The following is a 6,394-nucleotide window of genomic DNA, read 5'->3' as shown; positions in this document are numbered from 1 at the left end:
GCGGAAATCTGATTGCGCGGCGCTCGGCCCCTCGCCGTCGACGACCCTCGTCGACTGAATGCCAGTAATCATTTGCCTGATTTGATACGAGGAGGAATGAAGCGAGCCATCTTGATTAATGCTGATTTGAACGGATGGATAGATGGATGGACCCCCCCCCCCTCTCCTCCACATCGCCACCATCACCAGTATCACAAGCGCCGACCCCCGCTGAGGAGACAACGGCCTGCGGGAATATTTTTACACATCGACGGCCTCCAATCAGCTAATGGCTGCTCAGCAGACGGGAGGCTGCGAGATTGTGGGATGTCTGACCTCCTCGGCAAGAACGAAGGCCGTAACCTGAACACACCGCCGGCCTGTTTGGATACAAACAGCCAGAAAACACCAGGAAACAAGAGGAAAGACCTGCAGATACACCTTTACACACTTTATTATCATTATTCATCTCCCTGCAGCACCTCTGATTCAGATTATCTTTGACATCTTGTGCATGCTACAAAGTCCTTTATGTTAACATCCAGTTTCTGCAAACTTCCATACAATTCAACAATCGTTGCATTCAGGTTTATTAGCATTTGTTTTGACAAGAATATGCACAGATATTAGTATTTGTTTTATCAACGTCTTTAAGTTGCATTAATATCATTTTCCTTCCTTTGAGTCATCCAGCTGCTGGTGTGCAGGATTGACTGATGCAACGAGCAATATTAATAATGACGTACAATAATATAGTTCTTTTGCATGATAAATACTGTAGTGTTTGTTTGTAATTAGGCGGTTATTGTGTTACATGTTTGCTGTATTTTGAGTTCTGTTGATTTCTTTTAGGGCTCATTTAGTTAATTACTTTCTTTGGGTGATTTCCTAACATATAACATATTTTATATCCTGCTGAGGTTTCTGATACAGCCAACATTTTATTAATACAGCCTGCAGATTTTATGGGTAATAATCTGTTTTTGTTGCCTGGTTTTGTTAAACCTTCATACCGTTTAATAATTCATAAATTTGCGACTCTTTCCAATGTTACAAAAGTATGCATACAAAAGAAGAGCTGAGACGATTAGTCAATTAATCTATTTAGAGAAAATGAATCTGCAAAGCAACACAGTCAGCTTTCCTTTGACGTGTACGACTGTAAACTGAAGCTTTTGAACCGTTGGTCTGACAAAAGCAGGAACTTTAACAAGTCACTTTGAGCTCACGGAGATCATCGCATGTTTTGAGGATAAAATAATTGATTCATCAAGAATATAATCGGCACTGAAAAACCTGAAAAACCTTTACAGTAAGTGGAACGACAGAAGAGGAAATTAAAAAGACAAAAGACTATATATAATATATATAAATATAAAAGTCTCTCTCTCTATAGCTTTAGATATATAGATATATAAAGTATGGTATGTGGTCAAACCACAACATATAAAGAAGTAGTAAGGTGTGAGATACTTCATGCAACTTTAAACACAACAAGGATCTCTTCCAGTAATATATCTAACGATATGTATACATCTTTAACATTTATTAAAAGGAATATGATGACATTTCTGCTAATATCTGATATCGGCCTTCAGTTTTTACAGTTTATCTGCAGGATATACTGCAACAGCTGACTCAAAACTGTAAACAATGCAGGTTTTCACTTTCAATCCTGTTTGTATTTCATGAATGGAAACAAGTAGATTTAGTCATTCAGGGCAGAAATGCATCAAAAAAAGACCACCATTTTTAAGTGTTGTACTACAAACTATAACTCTCTTCCTCTCTACAAAATTCAGATTCCCATAAATGTAGCGGCCGTGTTGCATCAAATCAGCGCTGGTTTTGTTGGTGTTTGTCACATTTCTGGCTCACATGGATCCATCGCTCAGTCTGAGGCTCCGTCAGTCGTCGGCGGCGCGCTCCGCAGAGCGAAATAAACGGCTTCATTTTTTATTCAGGAAACAAGTTTGATGAAATTTGCTTCACCCAGTGGTGCTTGAATCAAAGTGCAAATCAGGGGAACACTGAGAGGCTGCAGGCCGGTGATGGAGATGATGGAAAAGACATCTGATCAAGAAAATCAAAGTGTGGCTGCTTCGCCTCTCAGAGGGAGAATAAATTCATCTCGGCTCCTGGTGATTATCATCTAAAAATAAATTCTTAGTTCAGAATAAGCTACAAGGAGCTCCATAAGGGTTACATGACAAATACACATTAGATTTTAAATACTTCAAAAGGTGGTCCTGGCAGATCAGACGATTGATGGAACATCACTTTCTCCGACATGAAGTTGCCGTCACTCTGAATCCATCAGATTTATGATCCTGTGCAAGACAAACATTGTATTTAATGAAAGAATGGATTTGATCCTCTTTGTACATCATAATGCAACTTTTTTTTTTTGCCTTCCATAAATTTGACAATATAACTAGAAATGTGGCCTAAAGTTAATGTAAAATTACTGTTTCAGAAGAGTTTTCTGAGTCTGCAAAGGATTTTAAAAAGTGAGTCACCCCCTGATCACCATCTCCTTCCTCAGAGAAACAATCTTACTCTTCTGGCTTCTACACTGACAAAAGCTATAAAACTATATATTATATATAGCAACGATAAGTTGATAGATAGAAAATGAATCACCAACTATTTGTACATTTATTTTTAAGTTTGAACTTGTTCTCTCTGGAGGTTAAAGTGACATGAGTATTAACAGCCATTATGAGCTCAATTGTGTGCCGGTTCCATAACATATAATTTATAAACTATATTCTACACTCACTTTACCTTCATACTTCTACCACCTGCTTATCTCTGCACTTAGCGCAGTTTATATTGTGGAATGCTTGGCTTGTGGTATTTCTGGACAGCCGCTCGTACAAATAACTTCACACGAAACACCTGCCGTGACGTTACATAGTTGATTATGTAGTTTGTCCAAATTGTACCGGTCCTCAGCAATACACGCACTAAGTGTGAAGTATATCGGATGAATGGTTGTCGAGAAATGACAGATACACATAGAGAAATTCACACTTTATAGTTTTATATATATTGATTATATCCTATTACTATAGTTAAACTTCTGCACTATGTCTTGAATTCTCATTTTCACCTGCGCGTTTTTCTTTTTATGCATTTTCTAGAACCTAAACTTGATTACTTTCTACATCGCACAACAAATCTGTTTCGGGTAAATCATCCTAAAAGTAGACTTCATGGCGGCTGACTACATTAGCTTCTCTCTTTCTAGCTTCCGTAATTCAATGCGATCTGTTATTCACCATTTTCTTTATCGATCTCGTCTCTGTTGTAGACGTTCAACCTGCCATGATTCAGGGCTTCTGGGAAATTGTGTTCGTTAAAGGTGGCTTGAAATAGAAATATTGAAAAAACATACTCGTACATTTTATGCAAAATAAAACATGAATCAATGCTTGCACTCACTCCTGTGAATATGAGCTCATTGGTTGATGGAGATAAACAGCTGGTGGATCGAATTCTCCAGTCGGTGCCATTAAACCACTGCAGAAGAAGAAGAAGAAGAAGAAGAAGTAGAAGAAGAAGAAAACGTAGAAGCAGAAGAAGAAGAAGACGAAGAAGAAGAAGCAGAAGAAGAAGACAAAGAAGAAAAAGGAGAAGAAGAAGAAGAAAGGGAAGAAAAAGAAGAAGAAGAAGAAGAAGAAAGGGAAGAAAAAGAAGAAGAAGAAAAAGAAGAAAAAGAAAAAGGAGAAGAAGAAGAAGAAAAAGAGAAGAAGAAGAAGAAGAAGAAGGAGAAGAAGAAAGGGAAGAAAAAGAAGAAGAAAGGGAAGAAAAAGAAGAAGAAGAAAAAGAAAAGAAAAAAAAAGAAGAAAAAGAAGAAGAAGAAAAAGAAAAAGAAAAAGAAGAAGAAGTAGTAATGAGATAAGGTGTAAAAAGTTACTAGCAACTTTAAGTGTCAAATAAATGTAGTGTTTTACTCAGAGATATACACCAGGGGAGTAGAATACAGTAGGAAGTAGAGCAAAAATATTAATACTCTTAATACTTTGTTTTTATTCATTCACACTAACTTTTCCCCGTCAACGTAAACACTTTAAGTAATATTTTGACTTTTGACTTTAGCTTTGAATGTCTGGAGTTTGGAGAACAGGGTCACAGGTTCCAGAGTCATTTGATTTAGTTTTAAGATCAAAGAGCTTTATAAGTACAGGCGACTAACATTTCTAGAATCTGAAACTAAATAAGATCAAATCGCATCATCAGACTCCGTCTCAGTGATGGCTGGAGGCCCCGTCTGAACCTGCCTCAGTCAGCTCCAATCAGCTGCTGGCTGACTGTTGTCAAAGCAACGGGTTGAAAAGGTGTTTGATGTAGGGGAAACACAACGGTAAAGCTGCCCTCGCTCACCAGGCCGACCAATCGGCTGCTGCCCCCGCTGCTGACATGTGACAGCGCTTAGCCCCGCCCGGCTCACCCAGAGGCCCGTCTAAGTGCCACGAGACTTACACAGAGTTTAATCTGGACTCTGTGTGTGTGTGTGTGTGTGTGTGTGTGTGTGTGTGTGTGTGTGTGTGTGTGTGTGTGTGTGTGTGTGTGTATGTGTGTGTGTGTGTGTGTGTGTGTGTGTGTGTGTGTTTGACCAAAAGAAAGAGAGAGAGAGAGAGAGAGAGAGAGAGACAGGAAACAGACAGACAGCATGAAAACAAGAATGGAGAAGTTGAGGAGGAGGTCATGTGTGTGTCTCTCTGTGTCTCTGGGATTTAATGTCTCCCGTGTTACTCAGCTTCCCGTACAATATTTGTCAAACTGACAAACTGCGAGTCAAAGCGTTCAACCCTCTTTAACTTTCGTACGAGAGTCTGAAGACAAGCCAACACTGCTGCGAGGCTATAATCAGTGTTGCAGATGTAGAGGTGTGTCACTGGATGGGTAACATGTTCACCAGCTGGTGCTGCTGGAAGACAAGTCAACAGCGTCAGGAGGAGTCATCCTCTGGAGACCAAGAATATCCATTACAACTAAAAGTCCTGCATTCAACGATTTATTTAAGTAAAAGTATGAGAGTAGAGGTAAATGTACTTTAAGTTCTTAAAGTAAAAGTATTCGTTGTGCAGAAAAATGTTCCTTGTCAGTGTTTTACTATTATATGTGTGATGCTTTTTACTGCTGTAGATTCCACCTGAGCCAGGAGGCTTTTAAACAAAAGTTTATTTGGCACAAGAAGTGGGAGAATCTTCTCAACACTTCATCCTTCAGTTTATCACAAACATTCAACATCAACACATCTGGAGATACGTGGTTTTCACTGAACAGGAAGGGGAAAGAAAAGTGTCAATCTGGAAAGTAACTAAAGCTGTCAGACAAATGTAGTGGAGTAAAAAGTACAATATCTCCCTTTGAGATGTAGTGGAGTCAACTAAAGTACCTCAAATGTGTACAGTACTTTGGTTAAATGTTACAATCTACAACACTAAAAATGTAACGTTTGTCCTGAAGGTGGCGCTAGAGGAGACGGTTATTAAAATCTAAGGGTTTAATACTCTGTTTAAAATGAAAGGATAATCTGTCAGGTAGTTTGAGATCAGATGGAAGTTTGACCTCTGACTGGGAGTTTATTGTCACACAGAAAAATCTGTTGTGACAGAAAATGTAAATTTATAATCTACGAGTTGAAGTAATTAAAAATGAATAATTGTTCTTTGATCCCTGAGACTATATTAAAGTTTTGGTGATCACACATTCCCCTCTTCTCGTCATGTAAACTATTATTTCTGTGCTGTTAATTACTGTTCACATTTTTAATTGAGTGAGAATGAAGGCTGCTGGAGTTTTTGTTGTTTTCTCTTTTCAAAGTCTTAATTTGCTTTTTGAAATTTTAATATACTTTTCAATTAAAGCTGAGAAACACTTAAACATTTTGACAGGAGCTGACATCCAGTTTCCCCCGAAGGAAGGTTTCATCATCTTGTCCCCCGAAATAAAACCTGGAAAACCTTTTAACAACAAATGTTACGAAACAGAAACTATATATATATATATATATATATATATATGCATTTGATATTTAACCCCAGAGAGGAGAGTTGACCTTTTTGAACCTCTTCCCTCACTTTCAGCTGATAGCTCAGCTTAGTGCTCTCAGTGAAACAGCCGCTCCGTTAGCTCAGAGCTAACGTAATAAAAACAGTCTCATCTGCCGGGTGGCTTCATTGAGCTCACTTTCCTGGTGTGAAAGCAGCCCTGACAGCTCCATATGAAACATGTCTGGTGAAAGCTACATGTTATAAGCCTTCTCAGATTCACCTGGTGTGATGCTGCCGTCACACTCCCACACGTGGAGGTTTCTTTTGCACTTTCTATACGAGAAGCATCTATAGTTCCATGGATGTGACAGCTCTGGCGTACAGACAGTGCTGTCAAAGGTTTGATGAAA

Source organism: Cottoperca gobio, chromosome 22 (assembly GCF_900634415.1).
Source record: "Cottoperca gobio chromosome 22, fCotGob3.1, whole genome shotgun sequence".
In the NCBI taxonomy this organism is placed as follows: Eukaryota; Metazoa; Chordata; class Actinopteri; order Perciformes; family Bovichtidae; genus Cottoperca; species Cottoperca gobio.
The sequence above is the reverse complement of the archived record's forward strand: the minus strand, read 5'-3'. Positions refer to the sequence as shown.